A 26,479-nucleotide genomic window follows, 5' to 3' on the forward strand; every position below is an offset into this window, starting at 1 on the left:
TGGGCATAGGCTCTCAAATCTCTAACAAAGAGTGTGGTTGATCAATCTTATGGTAAAAGTATGTTCAGTTCTATAAGAAATTACTAGATTTCTTCCTAATGTGGCTCTGATGTCTTGAATTTCCACCAGCAATGAATAAGTGTTCCTATTCCTTCACATCCTTTCCAGCATTTGGAGATGTCAGTGTTTTGGATTTGGGCCGTTCTAAAAGATGTGTACTGGTATGTCATTGAAATTTATTTCTTTGATGACTTACAATGCACAGCATATTTTCATAAGTTTATTTGCCATCTGTATATCTTCTTTGATGAGTTTCTGTTAAAGCCTTTGACCAATTTCTTAATCAGGTTGTCTTCTTATTGTTGAGTTTTAAGAATTCTTTCCTATATAAGATAGCTGTCCTTTATCAGATGTGTGTTTTACAAATATTTTCTCCCACTTTTTGGCTAGTCTTCTCTTTCTCTTGACATTGTCTTTTGCAGAGCAGATATTTTTAATTTTAATGAAGTCAGCTTATCAATTTTTTTAATGGATTGAGTTTCTGGTGTTGGATCTAAAAAGTCTTCCTGTACCAAGGATATCTAGAATATCTCCAATGTTATGTTCTAGGCGTTTTATAGTTTTGTTTTACATTTTGGTCTAAGATCCTACTTGAGTTAATTTTTGTGAAGGGAATAAGGTTTGTGTCCAGATTGATCTTTTTTCAAATGAGAATTTTGAGTTTTTCCAGCACCATTTATTGAAGAGACTATCTTTTCTCCATTGTATTGACTTTACTCCTTTGTCAAAAATTAATTGATTCTCTTTATGTGGGTCTATTTCTGAGCTCTTGATGCTACTCCACTGACCTATGTGTCTATTTTTTTTTACCAGTACTACACTGTCTTGATTATTGTACCTGCAAAATAAGTCTTGAAGTTGGATAACATCAGTTTTCCAACTTTGATCTTCAATATTGTATTGGCTATCTGGGCCTTTTGCCTCTACATACAAACATTATAATCAGGCTGTTGATATCTACCAAATGACTTGCTGTGATATTGACTGGGAATGCATTGAATCTACAGATCAAGTTGAGAATAACTGAAATCTTGTTAATATTGAGTCTTCCTATCCATGGAAATGAAATACCTCTCTATTTATTTAATTCTTCTTTGATTTTATTCATGAAAATTTTGTAGTTTTCCTCATATTGGTCTTATGTGTATTTGGTTAGATTTATACCTAAGTATTTTATTTATTGGATGCTGATATAAATGGTGTTCTTTTGTTAATTTCAATGTACATTTATTCATTGTTGGCCTATAGGAGAACATGAACTTGATTATAATAACCTATATGTCCTGAACCTTGCTATAATCAGTTGCTAATTTTAGGAGGTTTTTTGTTATTGTTATTAGTTTTTTATAATAATTTACATAGACAATCATGCCAACTGCAAGCTAAGATTTTATTTCTTCCTTCCCAATCTGTATTTAATTTTGTTTTGTTTTCTTGCTTTAGCTAGAATTTCCAGTATTTTGAAAGTAGTGTTGAAAGGGAACATACTTGCCTTGTATTTTATCTTAGGAAAGGAAAACCTTGAGTTTCTCACCATTAAGTGTGATGTTAGATGTAGAATTTTTGTAGATATTTCTCATCAAGTGGAGGACTATCCTTTATTTTTAGTTTACTGAGGGATTTTATTATGAATCAGTGTTGGATCATTAAATGCTTTTTCTGCACCTCTTGATATAGCCATGTGATTTTTTTCTTGTGGATATAATGTAAATTGATTTTCAGATGTTAAACCGGTCTTGCATACCTGTGAAAAATCCTACTTGGCTGTGGTATATCATTCTTTTTACACATTATATTTTCTTTTTCTTTCTTTTTTTTCCTTTTATGTCTCTCTCTCTCTCTAATATTTTGTTAAAGATTTTTTGTATCTATGTTTGGAAGAAATGTTGTTTTATAGCTTTCTTACAATATCTCTGTCTGTTTTTGGGTATCAGGGTAATGCTGGCCTCATAAAATGAGTTATGAAGTATTCCCTCTTACTCTGTTTTCTTGAAAAAGATTGTAGAGAATTGGTATAATTTATTCCTTGAATGTTGATGACTTCACCAGTTACCTGATCTAGGCTTAGTGCTTTCTGTTTTGGAAGGTTATTAATTGTTCATTCAAGTTATTTTATAGGTATAGGCCTATTCAGAGCATCAATGTCTTCTTGTGTATTTTTGTGAGATGGTGTCTTCTAGGGATTGGTTCATTTCATTTAGATTATCAAATGTGTGGTAATAAAATTGTTTATAGTATTTGTTTGTTATTTGTTTACTGTCCATGGGATCTGTAGTGATGTCCTCTTTCATTTCTTATATTAGTAATTTATTTCCTCTATCTCGTTTCTTTTTGTTTGTTTGTTTTTTGTTTTTTGGGTTTTTTTTTTTTTTTTTTTTTTTTTTTTGGTTAGCAAGGCTAAAGTCTCATAAGCTCATGCATTTAGTAACATTTAAGTTTAGGTTTAGTTGATTTTCTCTATTGATTTCCTGTTCTTGATAGCACCGGTTTCTGCTCTTTCTCATTTTTTTTTTAAGATTTTATTTATTTATATGACAGATAGAGATCACAAGTAGGCAGAGAGGCAGGCAGAGAGAGAAGGGGAAGCAGGCTCCCCGCTGAGCAGAGAGCCTGATGCAGGGCTCTATCCCAGGACCCTGGGATCATGACCTGAGCAGAAGGCAGAGGGCGCCTGGGTGGCTCAGTGGGTTAAAGCCTCTGCTCTTTCTCATTTTTATGCTTCTTCTGATTACTTTGGATTTAATTTATTGTTCATTTTCTAGTTAAGATAGAAATTTAGGTGTTTGATTTTATTTTTTTCTTCTTTTGTAATTACTTATTCAGTGTGATAAATTTCCCTTTAAGTACTGCTTTTTACTGTGTTCCACAAATTTTATAACTTGTATCTACATTTTCAATTAGTTCAAATCATTTTTAACTTCTCTGAGTTTTCTTTTTTGAACCATGTTTTATTTAAAAACTGTGTTGTTTAATCTCCACACATTTAAGGATTTTCGAGTTTTCTTACTGTTATTATTTCCTGGTTTAATCCTACTATATTTTAAGAGTAGACATTGTATGTTTCAATCCTATTAAGTTTGTTAAGGTATATTTTATCACCAGACACTGACCTGTCTCGGTAAATTTTCCATGTGCACATGAAAAAAGAAAAATGTGTTTTCTGCTATTGTTGGGTAAAGTCATGTACAGATGTTAATTATATTCAGTTGATTCATGTTGTTCTTGAGCTCAAGTATGTCCTGGCTGATTTTCTCCCTTCTGGATCTATCCATTTCTGATAGAGGGCTGTTGCTGTCTACAACTGTATTAGTGGATTCATCTGTTTCTGTGTTATTCTGTTAGTTTTTGTCTCACTTAATTTGATGCACTGTTGTTAGGTTCATACACGTTTAAGATTCTAATAGTTCTTAGAAAATTGACCCATTACCATTATATAATGTACTTCTTTACCCTTATAAATGTCCTTGTTTTGAAGTCAGCTCTGTCTGAAATTGATAAAGCTACTCCATCTTTCTTTGATTGGTGTTAACATCATATATTTTTCCACTCCATTTACTTTAAGTGTATAAATGCCTTTATATTTGATATGGATTTATAGTTAGACAGATATACAGATACACAGTTATACAGATATACAGTTAGATTTTATTTTTCCATCCATTTTGACAGTCTTTGTGTTTTCACTGGTGCATTTAAACTATTGACATTCAGAATGATAACTAATACAGTTAGATTCAGATCGACCATACATTTCTTCTCTATTTTTTGCCCTTTTTCTTTGTTCCTATTTCTTTTTTCACTTTTTTCTTCCTCTTGTAGTTTTTATTGAGTAATTTATATGAGTCCACTTTCTCTCCTTTATCATTATATCAGTTATACCTTTTAAAAATATTTATTTTAGTGGTTGTTTTAGAATTTGCAATATACATTTACAGCTAAGCCAAGTCTGCTTTCAGATAACACTATATTACTTCCTGGGAAGTGTAAATGCTTTTATTTTATTTTGTTTTATTTTTTAGTGCCTTTTAATAACAATAATTCTACTTCTTTCCTCCCTACTACCCCTTGTATTACTGCTATCATTAATTTCACTGTTATATAAGCATTTGTAAGAATAAATGTATACATGATTAAGGATACACACCCACACATATGTGCATATGTACACAACCATACATAATGTAATACACTATTGGTATTATTTTAAGGAAACTGTCATCTGTTAGATAAACTAAGAAGAGTAAGGAATCTTTTGTTTCTTTGTTAATGCTCTTTCCTTCCATAGATCCAAGTTACTTACATATATTATTTTCTTTCTTTTTAAAGACCTTTCTTTAAAGCATGTCTGCAAACCACAAATTTCCTCACTTTTGTTTGTTTGTGTCTTGTTTGTTTTGGTTTTTGTTTTGTTTTGTTTTGAAAAAGTATTTTTCCTTCACTTCTGAAGGATATTCTTAAGGGTACAGAATTCTAGGCTGGTGGGCATTTTTCTGTCAGTACTTTTTTTTTTTTCCCCTCAACCCTTTAAATATTTTGTTCACTCTCTTCTTGCTTTAAGGGGTTGTGAGTAGAAGTTGCATTACTATCTTTGTTCCTCTAGGTGAGGTAATTTTTCCCTCTAGCTTCTTTCAGGATTTTTTCTTTATTTTTGATTTTTCATAGTTTGAAGATGTATGCCTTGGTGTACTTTGTTTGTCATTTGTTTGGGGGTCTTGGAGGCATTTATTCTACTTAGTGTTCTTTGAATTTGGATCTGTGGTTTGGTGATCTGACATCAATTTAGGAAAATTATCAATATTATTGTTTCAGGTTTTTGTTTTTTAATTTTTTTCTGTTACTTCTTTATTTCTTCTCCTTTTAGTATTCCCATTGCACCATTTGTAGTTGTCCTAATGTTCCTGGATATTCTGTTCTTTATTTTGTTTTTTAAACAATCAATTTTTTTAAAAAATCTTATTTATTTATTTATTTGACAAAGATCACAAGCAGGTAGAGAGGCAGGCACAGAGAGGGGGGAGGCAGGTTCTCTGTTGAGCAGAGCCCAATGCAGGGCTTGATCCCAGGATCCTGAGACCATGACCTGAACTGAAGGCAGAGGCTTAACCCACTGAGCCACCCAGGTGCTCCTAAACAATCAATTCTCTTTGCTTTTCAGTTTTTGAAGAATGTATTGTTATGTCCTCTAGCTCAGAGATTCTTTCCGTAACTGTGTCCAGTCTGCTAATAATACCATATGGACATTCTTCATTTCTGTTATAGTGTTTTTGATTTCTAGCATTTCTTCTTGGTTCTTTCTTGGGATTCCTGTCTCTCTGCTTACGCTGCCAATCTGCTTTTGCATGCTGACTACTTTATCCATTAGAACCCTTAGCACATTAGTCATAACTGTTTTAAATTGCTGCTCTTTCCAACATCTCTGCTGCGTTTCATTCTAACATTTGCTTGGTTTCTTCAAACTGTGGGATTTTGTTTGCATTTGGTATTTCTTTAATTTTTTTCCTTTTTCTTGATAAACAGACATGATGTACTGGTTAAAAGGAACTATTGCAAATAAATATTTAGTAATGTAGTGATATGGAAGGAGGGAAGTATTCTATAGTCCTAAGATTAGATCTCAGAGTTTTAGTGAGTCTGTGCCTCTAACTTTGAACTTCAGGAGTGCTTCTCTGTGTTTTGTTTTGTTTTGTTTTTATTTTTTCCATCTTCTCCTTATGTGAGACAGGATTGTTAGAGTGGCTTGGATCTGAGTTTTCCCTTCACTTATGTGGAAGGCTGGAACTGACTGGAGTTGGGAAGTTCCCTTTACCCAGGACAGTTAAGCTCTTATAATACCTCAGCAGGTTAGTTCTGGTGAGCTGGTTTCCCCTGAGGGCAGGTCTTATTAAGAACATAGTATTGTGATATATTTCCAAAATTCTTTCTTTTCCCCTCTCTTGTCAAAGCCCAGGGGATTTTTCTCTGATGTTGACTGTGCGAACATGTTAGAGCTCCTGGAGGTAAATATCACAATATTTTGATGACCCCCCATATGACTACATCCTATACACACACTCGAGTTTTTAACTCTCAGACTTTTCCACACTGAGCCTCCAATAATTAATCAGTACAGTTCAGGTTTTCCTACCCAGCACCGGTGATCTTTGTTTCTGTTCACTAGTCTCAGCTGTGGTAAGCTGTGATTCCCTGCATCTGTCTGTCTGTCTTACCCATTTTGACAGCAGGGGTTTGACTTGTTTTCTTCCTCTCTTATGGACCCAAGAATTTTTTTTTAATTTTTCAGTCTGTTCAGCTTTTTAATTGTTATTAGGACCAAGTGGCAATGTCTGAGCTTCTTACCTACAGGACCACAAATTTTAAGTCTTGACTCTATTTTTAATAATTTTTCCTCTTTAAATTTTAGCCCCACTTTACTGTTGTACATGAAAATATGTGCATAATCTGAGGAGGCGTGGTTTGGAGGACTTGAAGAGAAGCTGAGGAATTTTCACCAATTTGGAGTTACATGTTTTCCAGAATTTCTGAGTGTAGGGTATGCTAATTAAATTGTCATACAACAAATAATGTCTCCTATTTGTAAGGCAGAATTGATATAATAGTTAAAAATGTTTATTTAAAAGAGATTTTTGTACTTGATATTTAAATTTGGTGGTAAAATTTGGCCAACAATAAATCATGGGAATCTAGTCAAATAATTTGTAGGTATCTAATTAATATTTAGGTTGTGAATATATATTTCTTTTAAGGTATTTTGAATTATTCTATATGACTTAGTCTGTTCAGTTTGCTGTAGCTGAATATCATAGACCAAGTGACTTATAAACAATAGAAGTTTATTTCTTTCAAACTGAAAGCCAGTAAGTACAAGGTCAAGATATTTCTGGTGAGATCTCACTGTGTGCTCACATTATAAAAGAGACAAGGGAACTCTGTGTCTTTTGTAAGGGCACCAATCTTATTCTTGGGGCTCCATCCTCATGACTTAATCATCTCCCAAAGGCTCCACCTCTTAATACCACACTAGGGATTAGTTGTCAATTTATGAATTTGGGGGAGAAACAAGAATTCAGTCCACTGTGCTATTATTAGTAGTATTTTTAAAGATTTTATTTATTTATCTGAGAGAGGGAGAATGAGAGAGAGAGCATGAGAAGTGGAGGGTCTGAGGAAGAAGCAGACTCCCCGCTGAGCAGGGAGCCCCACGAAGGACTCGATCCCAGGACTGCAGGATCATAACCTTGGCCAAAGGTAGTTGTTTAACCAACTGAGCCACCCAGATGCCGCACTGCCCTATTATTGATGCTACCTTTATTCCTGTGGGCTTAAAAAGAGAGTAGTTTTAAAAATTAAACTCTTGTTACCTTTAAAACATTAAAAACAATGTTTTCCTTAAAGTCTATATTTTTGGCAAGTATGGGAATTTCAACTTGTAAAACTTTTTTCTCAACCCAAGTTAAAGTGGTAGCAAGGGTAAAAACAAAACAAAACAAAAACCTCTGAGTCAGCCTTCTTTTGTGCAATATAAAACAGAGAACCTTGGGGTAAAAGATTATTGCCTACTGGAGGAGAACTATATTAAATACTATCTACTCAATTAAAGTTGATATTGAAACTGGCTCTGAAAAGTGAAGTGGAATTGCCCTTTTAGGCTTTGACATTTTAAGGCATGAATCAAAATCAGCGCTGAGCAAAAAGGTATATAAACCAGTGACAGATCTGATCCCCAGAAGTGCAAGGAGTGAATGGTGTTTAGTGATTTGATTATCAAAAGGGCTTTGAAAAGCAGGTAAAAAACTGAACCCAGGAGGGAAATTGTAAATGGGGTGCATGAAATAAAAGACTTGGTAAGAATTACATGTAGAAGATTGATTTTGTTATCAGAGCTATACTTAAGTATTTCAGATTTGAGTCAGCTACTGTATTCCATTGAGTAGCAATGAGTTTAGGAATATAATTACATGTTTTCCTAGTTTTGAAAACACATAGAAGTGATGCAGAAAGAGGAATTTTCCACCAAGAGCCACTAATTTCTAGCAATCTAACAACATAAAATTTTCCTTTGAGTCTTCTTCTTTGACTAGCCTAATTGGGAGATCAAAATCACAGAAACTGCCAAAGTGCATTTCTCCCCAAATGGAAGCTGCCTTTCTTCACTACCAATGTTCAATTATCTCAGAACTTATTTTTTAAATAGCTTTAATTATATGGATGGTATATATAAAGAAACTAACCATATAAGCGAGACTTGGCTTACCAAATGAACATATTATCATTAATAGAGTTAATAAATATAAATATATTCAGATTCTATTTTTTAATTTTTTTCAGCCTTTAGAAGTAAGCAAAATTAAAAAATAAGTACAAGTGGTTACTATAGTTCTATTTGAGTGATTTTTTTTCTTTTTGTGATTCATTTATGAACCTCTGAATTTTAATCAGATAGCTAAAAAGTTGCTTAATATATTGCGCAGTAATTGTAATAAACCTACTGACTTCTAATCTGCACTACTAGTTTACAAGATACTTTAAAAAATAGTTTCTGGCCACCTGGATAGCTCAGTCAGTTGAACAGCCAACTCTTGATCTCAGCTCAGGTCTTGGTCTCTTGAGTTCAAGCCCTGCACTGGGCTCCACTCAGGGCTTGAACTAAAACAAAACAAAATAAAATAAAATAATAAAAAATATGTTCATAAAGTTTTGCTGTGCCATAAATTGAAAAAATAAAGGAAGTGACTAATGAGTTAAAGACAAAGTCCCCGCAAGGTTATTGTGAGAATTAAACAAACCAGTGTGTCCATTTATGTGTATAAACTCCTGAGAACATTGGCTATTAGATAAAAAGTACACTCTAAATGTATGGTAATATTGTTATTATGTAATGTAATTATTATCCTTGTTTGTTTTACTATTGTTATTTTAACAAGGATGTTTGTGTACTATGCTTATAACATAATAAGTTTCATTCTTATTTATATGTTGTGTTTAATGCCTGGGCTTTCTTTATTGTGTTATACTTGCAGTATATTGCATAAAAGGTCCATAAAGAAAATGATTTTGATAATTTCTGAGAATTAAGTGGCAGAAAGTTTACTAAGTATATTTATAAAAGACATTTTTTACCTCAAACTAATACTTTCCCATTTAAAATGTTATTTTCTCTCTCTCTCTCTCTCTCTTTTTTTGTAGAGACAGAGAGAGAGGGAGAGAGAGCATGTATAAGCAGGAGGGGTAGGGGAAGAGAGAGAAATTTTTTTAAGGTTTATTTATTTATTAGAGAGAGAGCGGTGGGGGACAGAGGGAGAGAGAGAATCCTTAGGCAGACTCCCCACTGAGTGTGAAGCCCCATGTAGGGCTCCATCCCAAGACCTTGCAATCATGACTTGAGCCAAAATCAAGAGTAGTCTGCTTAACCAACTGAGCCATCCAGGCACCCCTAAAATGTTAATTCCAGTAAGAACTTATGGATTAAACAACAATAAGGAGCTCATGATTCAGACAGAACAGGGTTTCCACGTCTGTTCCTGTAGGGTGTATACTGCACAGTTCTAAAGCCCACCATTCATGTCACAGTGAATTTGTTTGACATTTATAAGAGACTTGCTCTTCGTTTAAGTACAACTACATAAAGTGGTCTTGCTTAAAATTTTAATATTTATTTTTCCTCTGATAGTATGTAAACACACTAGTAATTCTGCCTTATTAGTATGTATGGATAAAAATGCTATCAACATTTTAGTAATTAATTAATTTAGGGCTATTTACTATAGTCATTGTGTCAAGAATTTTCCTATCCAGCCCTTGTAGTAACATTTTTTTTGTTTGTTTTTTTAAAGATTTTATTTATTTATTTGACAGAGAGAGATCACAAGTAGGCAGAGAGGCAGGCAGAGAGAGGGGGGAAGCAGGCTCCCTGCTGCACAAAGAACTCAATGTAGGGCTCAATCCCAAGACCCTGAGATCATGACCTGAGCCGAAGGCAGAGGCTTAACCCCACTGAGCCACCCAGGCACCCCTGGGTTTTAATTATGATATATAAAATGAGAGTAAAAAACACCGTTAGACAAATGGCTTTAAAAACCCATAATCACACAAGGACAAATGAACTAGAAGGGTAACAGAGCACAAATACAGTAGTAGTGGTTAATTTTCACAAAGATGAGGAAATTGGATAGACTATGTTGTCAGCATGAAGAGACGGAAAGATGTTAGCCCATGTTTCCTGGGAAGCCTTGGGGACTGGACTAGCTTTTGTTGAGTTTATTTTTTCTCTATTGGTTTAAAATTTTATATCTTATTTGCTCTCCAGTTCCAATTTATCTTACATGTATAGAAAATTCATTTGTACCTTTTTAAAATTAGCATACAAAAGTGAAATTATTGAAGTTTATCTTTCATAATGCCCCAGGAAAAAAATAGAGCATCTCAACATAATATGTCCTCCTTTTTATTTCTTCTTAACATTCTAAAGTTTAACTTTCAAATTTCATTCCTGTTTATATTTATTGCCTATATTTTCTATTTTTAAAGAATTGGAGTTTTATTAAACTTCATGACTTGTAATCAATAAATATTTAGACAGAAATTTAAGCTTCCATTTGATTTTACCTAAATCATTTCACGAGAAATATTAAATTAAAAATTTCTTTATCTCTCCTTCTCTGTCTCTCTGCAAATATGTATGGGCAATTTAATTATTTCACATTACTGTTTCTTTACACCGCGGACATGAGTAAGAGTAAGATTGCCTTTATTTTTTGAGAATCTATTCCTTCTTGCCCAAACACATATATGATATTTGCCTGAACATAGACATCTGAGGTCGTACACCTTCTTTTGCTATTCTGATATCATTGATTCTTGGTTCTAAACATGTTTCCCTACAGAAATTAAATACCAGGATTATGATGATAATAATAATAATTGTTAACTGTTTTTTCTTTTGTGCCATTGTCTGATTTTGAGTACCTAATTTTACTCTTATGAATATTCCACTCCTCATATTTTAATTAATATATTTTATTTTAGAGCACTTTTATTTTAAATATTTATTTACTTATTAGAGAGAGAACATGAGTGGGAGCAGGGGGAGAGGCAGAGGGAAAGGGAGAAGCAGACTCCCACAGGGAACCTGATACAGGGCTCCATCCCAGACCCCAAGATCATGACCTAAGCCAAAGTAAGATGCTTAACTGACTGAGCCGCCCAGGTACTGCAGTTTTAGAGGAAGAGCAATTTAGAGTAATATATTTTATTTTTACAGAAAAACTGAAGAACAAGTAGAAAGAGTTCCACATACTTTTTCCACCCGCCTCCCTCTGCCCACAGTTTCCTCTGTTATTAACCTCTTTCAGTTGTAGGGGTATATTTGTTATAATTGATGAACTGATACTTAAGTAGAAACTTAAACAACCACGTATAGGAGCTTTGAAATAAAAATTATGATACACTGATGGAAAGAGTAAAACCAATTTTAAAAAATAAGGAGATGTTCTGTTTATAGAATGGAACACTCAACATAATAAAAATTATCTAAAGGTTTAGTGTAATTGTTATCAAACCCCAGAAACAATTTTTGCCTTTATAGACAAGGTTATTCTACTCCAAAATTTGGCATCTGTCAGTGTTATCTTTTTCTAAAATTGATAGGGAAAGGTATAAGCTGTAGAAAAGAAGGGTAAAATAGAAAGACTCATTAAATATTAATTTATTAATCATTAATTAAAATATTAATAATCAAAATATTAATTGTTATATTAAAATTTTATTAATATAATTTATTAATAACTATTTTATATCTAAGATAATCAAGGCAGTATAGTACTGGCATAGATACAGACACATGGGTTAATAGAATAATCCAAAAGTAGACCTACATGTATATGACTAACTGATTTTTGACAAAGATGAGAAAGTTCAATGGAGGAAAGATTAGGGAAAAAAGTTCTTAAACCTGACAACCAATCCATATAAATAAAAGGAAAAATTGATAAATTGGGATTCATGAAAATTATGTTCCATCAAAGTCACTATTATGAAAAGACAAGCTACAGGCTAGGACAAAGTATAGGTCACATATCTGAAAAAGGACCAGGACTTAGAATGTCTAAAGAACTCACAAAACAATAGTAAATAAATGGTCTAATTAGAAAATGGACAAATGGCATACACATTTCAGTGAAGAGGATCTACAGATGGTAAATAAGCACTTGAAAACATGTTCAGTATTACTGCCAATTAGGAAAATGCAAATTAAAGCTGCAATGAGATATTACTACATACTTATCATAAAAGATAAAACTTAAAAATAGGGATGGCCTCATATTCTGATTCATTTCTTCAATCTGCAAGTGAATCTATAATTATATTAATAATATTTTCAATTTTAAAAGGCCATGTATAGAACATTTATGAGTCCAATATGCTTCTTTTGTTCTAAGAAAGATAATTCAAATTTATCTATGCTTTTAAAGAAACATTGTTGCACCTGACTACTGATGAGAGTATGAAGATGAACTTTGATAATACCAGATCACTGATTTCATTTTCAATAAAGGTTAAAAATAAATATCTGAGCTTGCTCAGATTGAACTTGCTTTCAAATTGGTTCTTCCATTTCCATCAGTAGACCTTAGTAAGACCAAATTCTCTAAGTGTTACAAAAATAAAATAGGAGTATTTTAGTTACCGCTTATTCCGTGTCTGTAGTGATATCAACAATGCAGAATAGATGAGGCAAATATGTAAGGAAGGAGCCAGGAAAATCATTAAATTTTAAAATTTGATTTATGGTATTTTTCAAAGTGTATGTATAGGCAATTAATATAGTAAACCACAGTTTGCATAAAATTACAAAAATAAGAGTAATTATCTATAATATGGTTTATACATATGAATTCTATACAAGCATGTGAAAATTAGAAATCTCTATAATTTGTTTTACTAATATTTATTAAAATATAATTTTATATTTGTTGGCTTTCAAAAGCTGCTCAATAGAGTCTGAAATTAAGAAACACTACACAAGGGGTGCCTGGGTGGCTCAGTGGGTTAAGCTTCTGACTTTGGCTCAGGTCATCTTGTTTACCTATCTCAGGGTCCTGGAATAGAGCCCTGCACTGAGCCCTGCATTGAGCCCTGCATCAGGCTCTCTGCTCAGCAGGGAGCCTGCTTGCGACTCTCTCTCAGCCTGCCTCTCTGCCTGCTTGCGATCCCTCTTTCTCTGTCAAATAAATAAATAAAAGCTTAAAAAAAAAGAAAAAGAAACACCATACAAGAATGATGAATAATCACCAAGATTCCATCAACAATTATGTTGGCACTAATTGCATTTTTCTGGCAAGCCGCTACGTTGTCTCCAATCACTCTCTGTCTGTCTTCTCACCGAGATTCCATCAACAATTATGTTGGCACTAATTGCATTTTTCTGGCAAGCCTCTATGTTGTCTCCAGTCACTCTCTTTCTGCCTGCCTCCACCCTACCAAGCACACTTATGGGATGAAGCATGTTGTTATATATGCATATGGAAAGAATGTTCTTGGAAAAAAATGAGAAGAAAGGGTCAGATGGATAGATTTTTCCTGCAGTGTTCAGAGAACAATAGTTCATGTTGCATTTGGATTTGCTAAACAAAGACTCAGTGACATTTGGCATGATCCTCAGGAATGCATTCTAAATATAAACCCTGTACTTACTATACCTGTTTTAGGGTGTAGAGACATTGCCGTGATGTTGATATCTGGTTAGAACTTGATTATCGATAAATTCTAGGGAGGAAGGTAGGAAAAACAGATCCTACAATGGAATTTTATACATACTTTTATACATTTTTATTATGGTTTATAACTGAAGCCAGACTTTTTGCCCATGTTTATGATGAAAAAAAAAATCACTTAGGTATACTTTCTTCTGTTTGGTACATATGCTTACTACTATTCTTAGTGGTCAATAAACAATAAGTCAAGTCAGGACGTGGGATCTATTACCTTGACATTCTATGTATAGGGCCCTGATACATGTTCCCAAAGAAAATCACTCAGTGTACTATTCACTACCTGTCTCAGGATCCATCCATGCTACCAGTCCCTTAAACTCTAGGTTCAGGGGACTTCCTTTTGCTTTCTTAAAATCCCCCTTCATTTGATTGTAAGCTGCATGTATTTTTGTTGTTGTTGAGTGCTCAACAATTATGGTCTTTACCTATAATCTGATTCCTTTGTTTTAAATGTTTATGAACTTTCTGATTTTCTGGTTTCTTAAAAGTATCTTTCTTTATTATCTATATTTTGTTAAAATGTCATATATTCCTTTGTTTTTTATTATGATTTATTGGAAATGGAGAAATCATGTATTATTTCATATTATCATCTTGAAAGTGAATATTGCTGTTTTATTTTCTTTTGAGTGAATAGATGAGTTTATACAGTAACAATCATTATTGTTATAATTGCTATTTATTCAGTGCTTATTAATGTCAGACATTGTAGTAAAGAACCCTGAATATTAAATATTTTAGTCCTCACAAGTCCTCAGGGAGCTAAAGTTATTTTCCCATTTTGTAGATGAGAAAGCTAAAGCACAAAATTGATATGTTACTTTTTAAGTTACAGAGCAATAAGATGCACAACTAAGTTATAAAACTTTACAAAATTACTTTAGAGTCCACATATTAACTACTGCAACCTCATGTTTCACTATATGCATTTTATATATGGCTTTTTATTAACCATATAAAATGTAATTGTCAGCCATTAATATTATTATGGCTGTTTAAAATCTTAATTTACAAAATATATTGTGAAAAATGACAACGGAAAAACATCATGCTAGCTTCATTGCGACTATAATTTTAACTGTCCTCTCTGCTTGTCATTGAGGTTCAGTAAATTTATATAGCAAGAATAATTGGCTCATTATGATGGAGAGAACTATGGTAAGGAAAGCCTTTTAATTATTTATAATAAATTACTTTTGTATTGCCAGTTTTAAATTAGCAACTGTGTTTAATAACAGGAACATGTCTATGCCACAATCCAGATTCATACATACAAGGCAGGTTATTTTAGTAATATGAATGTCACAAATATTTTCCTTAACATCATTAAGTATCCCATTTCTTTATCTTCTGTCCAATTTTTCCCATTATTTTGCTTTGCATCATCTTGTTTACCTGATTTTTCTGAGTATCGCCAGAAATTCTAAAGGTTATATTACAGATTAAGCAATTGCTTTATATTTTTTTAAAGATCTATTTATTTATTTATTTTGGAGAGAGAGAGAGCACCCATGGGGGTAGGGACAGAGGCAGAAAGAGAGAATCTCAAACAGGCCCCCTGCTGAGTGTGGAACCCAAAGTGGGGCTCCATCTTAGGACGCTGAGATCATGACCTGACCCAACAGCAAGAGTCCCAACACTTAACCCACAGAGCCACCCCGAGAACTGATATATTTTGGAAACATCAGTAGAATCAACTATAATCCTTAGATTGAGAATGAGTATTTATGATTTTGTCTTTATTTGGTCATTCAGTTATTCAACAACATAAACACCAACACAATATATAAAACAAAGTACTAATATCTGAGCCAAATGAAAATGAATATGATGCAGTCTCCATAGTAACATAATCCAGTGGAGGAGAAAACCTTATAAACAAGTAACTATGATACCAGGTAAAGTGAAAAATACAACTTATGCTACTGTGGACTATGTGTGATAGGACAGATATGAAATATATATTCATCCAACTGCAGAGAATATGAAACACCAACAAACTGTCAAAATCTTATGAAGGACCTCTCCTATTTCACAGGGCAGAGGGTTATCTGTGAAAGTAAAACCAAAATATAGAATGCACATGACTATCAAAGTGTGTCATGTCAACATCAGTTGAAAGAATAGATAAGAATGTGTACGCTCAAAGTAGTCAATATTTCTGTACAGATTTTTAGAAGATTTAAATATTCTGCAGAAGCTTGGCATTTGTTAGCCAAACCCGGAGAACTGCACTAGCTTTGACAGCGAGGAAGTTAGGGTCTGGTATGTTGTATTTCTCAGAGAAACTTGCAGTTCGATTATACACAGTGGACAGTCGATACAACCCTTTTGAATTGAGGAATATTTCAACTGGAAATAGAAATGAGAGGGAAAAAGATACTTTTTTGAGATTTTGGCATATTCAGTTGTGTGCAAAAAGAAAAAAAATCTTTCAGTCTTGCTTCACTGGTTTAGCATGCATTATGGGACAGGCGCAGCTCTCGGGGCTTTAGATCTATAACTGGTCTATGCTGAAAACAGCACTCTGAGGGCAGTAAAGGAAATGTGGCCATGGAAAGGTTAAATAAGTGCCTCGGAGCATTACTAGGAAATTACAGAACTTGTTTACAAATCCAATAGACCTGGCTCTAGAATCTGTGCAGTTAAATACTGTGCTATGCTGCCTCACTAAAATAAATAAATAAATAAATAAATAAATATAAATAAAAACAAATATGCAAATGAAAACAAACAGTTCCTGATTGTCAGTTATATTGCTTCTAATATTTAAAAAAATTTATGTATTTTGTGTATTAATTTGAACAGTAGGAACTGCCATGATTAGAGTGTCTACCAGATGAAGTTAGAGTACAGATGAACTCTAAGTAGAACTAGATTTATACTAGTACAAATTTAGATTGCTTATAAATATTTATTTATAATGATAAGATTTCCTAAATATAGAAAATTTAGAGTATCTACAAAAGTAAAAATGTATATAATTCAATACACATTAATGATAAATATATATGATTTAATTACTTCTGCATAATAAATTACAAAATAAATCCTGATGTTTGTTACATTAAACTTCTAATTTGTTCTATACGTATGTACATACCTAAACATATAAGCACATATATGTTCAGCAAAATAGAACCATTATATATTTGTTTTAAAGTTTATGTTTAGAGGTTTATAGCTTTGTGTTTTACTTCTACATCGAGTGTTACATTATTACCACTTTTTTTGTCTTACCACGATCGCCATTCTGTATCTCCCTTCCTTCCTCCCCTTTTTCCTTCCTCTCTCCCCTTCCCCTTCCTCCCTGCTTTCTTTCTTTCTTCTTCCTTTTTCTTTCTTTCTTTCTTTCTTTCTTTCTTTCTTTCTTTCTTTCTTTCTTTCTTTTTCTTTCCTCTCTCTATCTTCTTTCTCTCTCTTTCTCTCTTTTACTCTCTCTCTTTTCCTTCCTTCCTTTCTTCTTTCCTTCCATACAAAGCTACTTGGGATGCCTATGCCTACAGAAATTTATGCACATGTAAGTTAGCTGCACAGATACCTATGTGAACCAAACAGAAGAGGATCAAAAAGCAAACTCCAAAACTAAAGTTCTCTGCCCATACAAGAGTTTAAATTTTATGATAATAGAGAAATAAACACATTAAGGCAGCAGATAGTTGTAGATTTGTGTAAGAATAAAAAAGGAAGTTAATGGGGTAATAAGATAACATTGACTTATAGTCTAACCCGCTTAAAGATTGATTTAAGTTTTGGTAATAAATAGAGAAACTTATCTAACATTTACTTAAGCTAATGAGATTGGTTTATCACCTTCTTCTTAATGCATGAGTTGATTTGGTTATGTGCTATAACTGAATTACTATAAAAGTGAGCTCAGTTGTGTAAAAACAATATTTTATAAATATATAAGAAAACATCTGATTAAATCACTTCAATATTTATTTTCTTTTCTCTAACTGTAAGGTCATCAACACACCTTATAGCCCTGCACATTTTCAAATGCACTAACAAATACATGATTGAAGAGCTAGCAAATACATGATTTCCATTAATCTTCATAATACTAATGGACTCAAGTACACTATCCCATTAAATTATAAAAATCTGAGTCTCAAAAAGTCATTGCCTTGTCCAAATCATATGGCTAATCACATACAGTAAATCATCTCTGTTTCTTTCTCTAGTATGGATTCATCGAGCTGGGGGAAAATGCCTTCAAGAGCATCAGATCAACTTATATGCTAGTTCTTCCCATTTGGACCACCAGTGATCCACTCTTCCTCTGTTAAAGCAGACTGTGTTCTTGTAGCACAGTGTACCTGGGAAACTTTTATTAAACAGACAAATGCAACAGTACTCATTCTAAGATTATGTGAACGGAAGTTCACTCAAATATCTACCACTACTTCAAACAGCATTCCAATCCAACCTCCGAATCCCCAGGATGCATTTATAGCCTAGGTTCTATTATTACACCCACTTTTCAGATGAAATTCTGAGGCTTAAAATTAAGTACATTGCTTGTTAACTTATAGTTTATTGCAGAGTCAGAATTCAAACCCTGGTTATTTCACCTCAAGGTCTGAGCGCCTACTACCTCACCCTATAGCATGGCTTTTCTTAGCTACTAAGTTGCATAAATTTGGTTAAATCATCTAACCTCTTTGTGATTATGATCTCCTTTTGTTAAAAGAGCATATTTTTCACTAACCAGCTTGGAAAAAGTAAAAGGGAGCCCTAAAGACCAGAATGTGCAAATAATAAACAAGACACAAAAATAAATTAAAATATAAACTCAATCACTGTAGTGATTAAAAAAAACACATTATTATTAAAATGAAAATACATTTAGCAGTTCAAAATCTTTTCCAGCAAAGGCTGAATGACTCTTGGAGATGACAGTCTTTGCAGCATTGCCAAAAAGTGATAGGCAGTTGACCTTGAAGTCATTGAATGACTTGAATATTAAGTTTTTCTCTGGTCTCTTCATAACTTCGCTGTCAGCACTTCAGCTTAACTTAGTTTCTGTTTCATTAATTGGTTTAGCATAGTTAAAAGAGCCTGTGTATTTATACCTAAATCTTGATAAATATGTCATGTAACTTTCAAGGGCATAAAAGATATTGAACTCATATACTCATGGTAATGAATCTTTATTTCTTAAATTTCCTAATTGAGTTCTTCCTACTAATATTTATATAAAATGTTTTACAGGCTTATTAAAATTTATATTTTGCAGGCTTTCGAACCCAATTTAGGGATGAGAAAATTAGTTCTCAGTGTACTTAAGTGACTAATTCAAAGTGGTATATTTGAAGCAAAATTAATTCAGAGCGTTGAAATCCATATGCATCTCTTCTTTAAGATTTTGCTTTTAAGTTTTGATTGATACATATGTGGAGATTTTTAGTTCATCTTTAAGATCATAGTGCTTTATTTTCTCAAGATCTGTCTTAACTAGCTGATTTTGAGAAAAATCTCCTAGTACAATTACTTTTAATGACTTCAAGAATGCAGCAGTCATAAACATGATATTGATATCCTTTAAGTATTTTCTCCCTCCATTTTAGGCTGTAGCGCATCATTTCTCATGCTGGAAGAAAACAGAAGGAACACACTTCACTTGTTCACATAACCACAACAGCACCTGTCACTTCTCCCCTTCTAAAGGTGCTGTCAGGGAAGACATTGGCAGGGTGTTAGAACATAGCCTCTTATGTCAAGGAACTTTATCATTCAGGAAGAAATATGATAGATCTTTTTGGCACATTTATAACAGCCGGGTTATTTTTGACAACACAATTGAAAAGTGAGTTTCCACCATTAAACTGTAATATGAAAGGTGTCACAAAGTCTGTGATCTCTAACAATATAGAGTATCAAGTTGTAAACAGTAGCTTTTGTAGAAAACATAGAGTGTGAGCAAGTGCTGTAGTCGCTCTTTGGAAAGATTCTAAAAGGATTACAACTAGCGAAGTGGGATTAACTTTGCCCTACAGTGTTTGCACCATGGGGAATAAAAGGTGGTTTCTCTGGATTCCACCTTGCCACAAAGCTGACACAGATATCATGCATCCCAGGCCTCGAGTCACAACCAGCAGACTTCCAGTACCCGAAACTCCTCTTCACATCCCCTGCCAGCCTCACCCAGCCTGCAAGGCAGCACCTTCCCATGCAGATACTATGCTTCAGGGCCCCAGACCACTGGCTGGCAAGAGCAGCAGAGTCCGGAACTCTGTCTGCCCACTCACTCGCCGTGGCTAGCCTGGACCTGGACCTGCCCACAGCTGTGGACCTAGGAAACCCGGGAGGTTACACTCAGAGGGCCACACGACTTCTCCAGTGAAGTCTGAGTCCAAGCACTGGGAAGGAATTCTGTTTCAGAGTATATTCTGTCTTTGGGTATCCCTGCTCGCCACTAGAGCAGCCATTTATGTTCTCCTGACACAAGTATCCTTCCTTTCCTGTTACACGTAAGAATTCATACTAACCTACCTCTGTCCAATGTACAGCTTGGTTTCCGTTTCTTTTTGAACATTGATGAATGTGGTCAATAAATAGTAATTGCTAATATTTATTGAGGGTTTTTTATGTTTAAGAACATATATAAATACATATCAAAAATATAAATACCCATATATTTAAACAAAAAGGAAATAGTATGAGAGAGTTTAAGTGTCTCATCAAAGTAATAGAGTTGAGATTCCAATGGGGACAGTAAGCTGAGCGCCCGTGCTCACAATCTTACATACAACACTTCCAAGAAATGTTTTGAAATTGACCTTTCCAAAGGCATTTCTCTGAATATTTCTTTGTTGTTTCTATAGCTATATTTGTTATTTGGCATCAAATAGCTTCCATAATTTTTCTTCAGTTTATATAATACACTATAACAACTTTCAGTTGATTATTTGCCTGATCAGTTTTAGCCCATCAGTTGAAATTTATTCCTGTCTTAAGCATGTTTTATATGTGACTTTATCAAGTAGTACATCTCTTACAACTTATATCTATTTAATTGGAACAGAGTTCATTTATAATTAAAGTAGCTAATTAATTTTACCTTATCTCTGCAATAGCCATATGCCCTTTTTATATCCTATTTTTTGTTGTTTCAGTTTTCGCTTCCTTTCCTCTATTTTGTTAAAATGATAGGGGGGTTTGGTTTTTTGTTTTGTTTTTTAAAGATTTTATTTATTTACTTGAGAGAGAGAGAATGAGAGGAGAGAGGGTCAGAAAGAGAAGCAGACTCCCTACTGAGCAGGGAGCCCAATGCGGGACTGGATCCCAGGACTCCAGAATCATGACCTGGAGTCCAGTCATGAGCGAAGGCAGTCGCTTAACCAACTGAGCCACCCAGGCGCCCCTTGTTTTTGTTTGTGTTTTGTTTTTCTATCCCCTTTTTATGTCTGCTAATGATTTGGAAATATGCATTGGCTAGCAGGAACTGATATCGTATGGTTAATAAAATTAAAGAGAAGTAATGTCAGAGATAGTTTGTTTGATCAGTGCTACCAAAATTCAGCACAAGTACAGACATGTTCATTAGGACATTTCTGAATCACAGATCCTTGCAGTTCATACAGAGTCTGCATCCTTTCTTTTTTAAGATTTTATTTATTTGACAAAGAGAGAGATCACAAGTAGACAGAGAGGCAGGCAGGGAGAGAATGGGGGGAAGCAGGCTCCCTACGAAGCAGAGAGCCCGATGCGGGACTCGATCCCAGGTCCCTGAGATCATGACTTGTGCCGAAGGCAGCGGCTTAACCCACTGAGCCACCCAGGCACCCCTAAAATCTGCATTCTTAAAGAATGCATCACTGCACTAAAAGTTTAATAATTTAGCCATGTCAAACTAATCATGAAAAAGTAATTACCATTACTATTCCTGACACTTACATATAGAATGAGTTTTTAAAAAGTAAAATGTAGGGATGCCTGGGTGGCTCAGTTGATTAAGCATCTGCTTTCGGCTCAGGTCATGATCCCAAGGTGCTGGGACCACGCCCACATTGGGTTCCTTGCCCAGTGGGGAGTCTGCTTCTCTCTTTCCTTCTGCTGCTCCCCTTGCTTGTGCTCTCTCACACTCTCTCTGTCAAATAAATAAATAAAATCTTTTTTAAAAAGTGAAATGTATACATGGCCAATTTTTTTTTTCCATGTTGTAGAATTTCTCCACAGCATTGTGGCACAACTGTTTATCTACATGTAAAACATGCACTCTGGTGCTGAATTCTGACAAAGAATCGAGTTCCGTACTAGAGACAAATAGGAAAGCTGTCAGAAAGTTTTAAGGAATAAAACACAAAACTTAGGCTCCTGAATTGAATATTTAACCAAACTGTCATTCAAGTAGAAGAGCATGTTAAAAATATTCTTTAGCATCAACGTCTCCAGAAATCTGCCACAAATATATCCACACTGGAAACTGCTTTGGATGACATGTCTAAGAAAAAGGGCAGTCCAAGTTAGAACACACTCCAAAGGGTATATCATTTAAAGATGAGAATACTTTGGTAAATAATTTGTTATTTTTGAAAGAACACCCACGATGAAGTAAAAACAGGAGAAACTATAGACACAATGACTCAAAAGAAAAGTCCATTCAGTATTTGTGTGACGTCTAAATAATGTTGGAATGGTAGCAAAGGAAGCAAGGTACCTGAGGACATGGTAAAATTATTAAGGAGGAAATATATCATTTAAAAATATAATAGAGTTTTAAAGAAATTAAGGTAGGTCAAAATGAAATAACAGATTTAGTTGTGACAAAGAAATCCAAACTAGCAATAATTTTGAAAAATGTCCTAACCTCACTAGTTAAAAGACAAAGATACCTCTAAGCTAGGATACAGACCACTGTTCCTACAGTAAAGGCTAGACAAAATGGATAAGCATGCAAAGAAATGTAAGAGAATTCAAATTCATAAAAACAAGAACCTCTCTTAGGAAAGCAGAGACTAATATTTGCCTCCTTCCCTGCAGCCAAACTGCACCCTGTGCCACACAGGTGCACAGATGATTAGATCTGTCACACACAGAAGGCTTCTGATGAAGTAACAAGAAAACAGGGAGCTTTTCATTGTACTGGCCATTCTGTGCTTCTGTAGAAGTCTCCTTTACAGAGAAGCTCCCATGCATCAAAATTTCTACTAAGGGCTTTTGCAGTTCATGGCAGTATGGAAGTTGGGTGGCTGGTCTGCTAAGAGATCTTTGTATTCTCAGAGTGGTTAGGATTACTGGAAAGGAAATATTAGCAAATGTTGTAGGAAGAGACATATGGGACAAAAGCCTAATTTACTTTCTACTTAGACAAATATGTCTTATGAACATTAGACACAGCAAAGCAGGGGTTTGGGGAAGTAGGAGTTTGGGGATTTGAGGTTTTTTGAGGATGGGCTGTTTTACAGGTTGGTTGGCTATGGAAAGGTAATGAGATTGTGACTGCTGCAGACTGGCTGAATTTCAGAAGCTAGGAGATGGAGGTGAGGCTTTGCCCATTGGCTTTCAGAAGTACGCATCTGTCACTGAATGGTAGGCTATAATAATTGAACTATGTACAGAAAACTGTACAGTTGAGATGCTATTAGTGAATCTCTTTCTTTTCTTTTCTTTCATTCTTTCTTTCTTTCTTTCTTTCTTTTTTTTAAATCCCCTAGTCCACTGTTCTGCTAACGGGTGGAACAAGAAATGCCTGGGACAAATCTCATCCTTGAAACATCAAAAACCAAAGCTGAACTAAAATTAAAGGAACAATCCAGTCTTGATCAGTACTACTCTTGATTTAGTTTAAATGATCAGTCCCTTAGCCTTGATTCTAGACAACTAGACAGCTAGAGAAAAACTACTATTTATGGAGTACCTAGATAGATAACAAATAAAAGATTGATTTTAAGATATGAAATATCACAAAGGATATAGATATTCATTAATAATTGCAGCAAATTTAAACAATTTTATTGATAGACCTACATGCTAAAATTTATAACTTGTGCATCTTTAATGCATTATCTTAATTATTGATGATCAAAAATACAGAAAATCAAGGAGAATAAATAATGTATAAAAACAGAATTAGGAGGATTAACCTAAAGAAATTAACTGAAAATTTTCACTTATCAAATTGTGAATACACATTTTTAAGTATGCAGGGAGTGTTGGAAAATAAAATATAAACCTTAAAATCCCATTTATATAAAATAAAATTTAAACTGTATTCTAAAAAAGAACTGAATGAAAATGAAAATATTGCCTATCAAGTGTATGGGATATAGCAAAAGTATTATTTCAAGAGCAACTTCTAACCTTAAATTAGTATATTGATGAGCATAAATGCCCACAAGTAAATAAGCAATCCTTTTTTCCCATTAGAAAAGATGCAACAGGGAAATCCCATACAAACTAGGAAAAGATCATTAATCTGAGAGCCGAAGTTAATGAGATTTTAAAAATATATATCAATGGAGACTATCAAGAAAACCAAACATTAGTTCTTACAAAATATTAACATCATTTAGAAAGGTTGATAAAGCTTCAAGGGAAGAAATAAGACCTAAACAACATCCAAGTGAAAATGAAAACATAAATTCAGAAAAACAGAGAATAAAATAGTAAGGCAATACTTATAAATTGCTACACAAATTGCTACACAAATTGTTAAGAATATATACAGCATATATATACAAATATATACACACATCCAAGACAACTGACTCAAAAAAAAATTAAAAATTCAATAGTATTATAACTATCAAAGAAATGAAAGCAGTAATTAAATATCTTATATCTCCAATTTAAAAAACCCAGATAATTTTACAGAGAAGTTTTTATGAAATTTAAAGTATGTCGTCTTTTCTATTTTCCACTATTTTTGACAGTAAAGAAGAAATATTTCATTCTATGAATCTGGCCTAATTTTAACAGTAAAATCGGGGCATTATAGTGCTAAAAAGAATATTCTAATGGCCGTTATATTCATAAGTATTGATATGCTTAGGACACAAGGGTTAATATTAAAAAAAAAAAAAAATGGAGGGGCACAGTCAGTAAAGCATCCCATGATTGATTTGGGCTTGGGTCATGATCTCAGGGTGGCAAGATGGAGCTCCATGTAGGTTCTGGCTCAGTGGGGAGTCTGCCTGAGATTCTCTCTCTCCCTCCTCCTCTGCCTCTCCCCCCGGTTGTGGGCTCACTCTCTGTCTCCCTCTCAAATAAATAAATCTTTAAAAATTAAATGAATGAAATGAGTAACCCTACCAAAGGGAAAACCTGTATATGTTAATTTCATGTGTTTGTCATAGACCCAATAGAAAATAAGTCACACATACAAATTTGTGAAATTTGAGGAGGGCTTCCTTAAAAAGAAGTTAGGACAAAGGTGAATGGTCTGTAGGGAAATCAGAAGGGATCGTGTAGGAACTCAGCTAAGGAAACTGGATTACTCTACAGTTGTAATAAATCAGGATCTGAAGATAATACAAATAACTAACATGAAAGGTTTGCTATTACAGTTCATAAAAAATAGATGAAAATGTGTTTTTCTGAGGAACTTAATACAATTATTTAAAATTTTTGATGAAGAGCCATTAAGGATTCAAATCCCTCAAATGAAAAGAGCCCGAGGTAAGGCGTAAAAGAGGTTGTCTGGGAAGATACCCAGAAATTACGAATCTCAAGTCATAAAGAGACGCAGTATATCTCAGGACAATGGCCGCAGGACGTGCATAAATTTGAGTGCCAGGAGAAGGCCCACAAAGGATGTCAACAATCGAAATAGGCAGATCTGTTTCCTTTATGAACCTCGCCAGCTTTGCGCACTCCCTGCGGAGGTTCCACGGGATAATGAAGGAGGGACGTTGCGGCTGCGGGTTGGTAGTTATGTACAGGCTCAAGGAACTGAATATACCAGCGCGGACACTGATGCTGTCTTGCCACCTGCTGAGCTCCCCGCTTGACAACAGGGGTAACAAATGCTGTGTTTTCCAAATGGCTGTATTCCTACAGGAATAGCCAAGCACCTGGTGGCATGTTAACTAACTATAATAGATCCCTCCAGGCAGGAACAGTGATTTTCTTCCTCACTGGAACAGGAGCTCACACTTTATATTAATTTGTTTCTGCCTGTGCCACCTGTGAACATGTAAAATATATTAGTCATTTTTATGATATTCCACACAACACTGCTTCCAACTAGGAACTACTTTCACAGCAAACAAGGTGAGGAATGGATGACCTTATACCAATGGGATTTGCTGATCTTATGTAGTCCATCATCCTGAAGTATCTATCCTGATAGAAGGCAAGATGGCTTATCCGAAATTCAATTAATGCACTAGCTGCGTAACAACACCTTGTGGGACCGAGGAGCTTCCCTGTATGTTGCACTATATACTCAGAACAGAGGATCAGGATACAGCTAGATTGCATGTGTCTAGGAGCCAAGCACTCGGGAGCTGTTTTTCTTACTAATTCTCCTTATGCACTTACACAATTTTGGTTTTCCATTCCAGCAACTTTGGTTTTGCTGGCTTAGATGTCTCAGGGTGCAAGAAAAGGGATATAATGACCTTCCACCGAGATGGAAGTTGAGATAGTCATTATGCAACTCTGGGCTCATGGTGCCAGCAAAGGACTAGGTGTAAGAAAGT

This window comes from Mustela putorius, unplaced genomic scaffold, assembly GCF_011764305.1.
Source record: "Mustela putorius furo isolate JIRA1106 unplaced genomic scaffold, ASM1176430v1.1 tig00003858_pilon_pilon_pilon, whole genome shotgun sequence".
NCBI classification, from domain to species: Eukaryota; Metazoa; Chordata; class Mammalia; order Carnivora; family Mustelidae; genus Mustela; species Mustela putorius.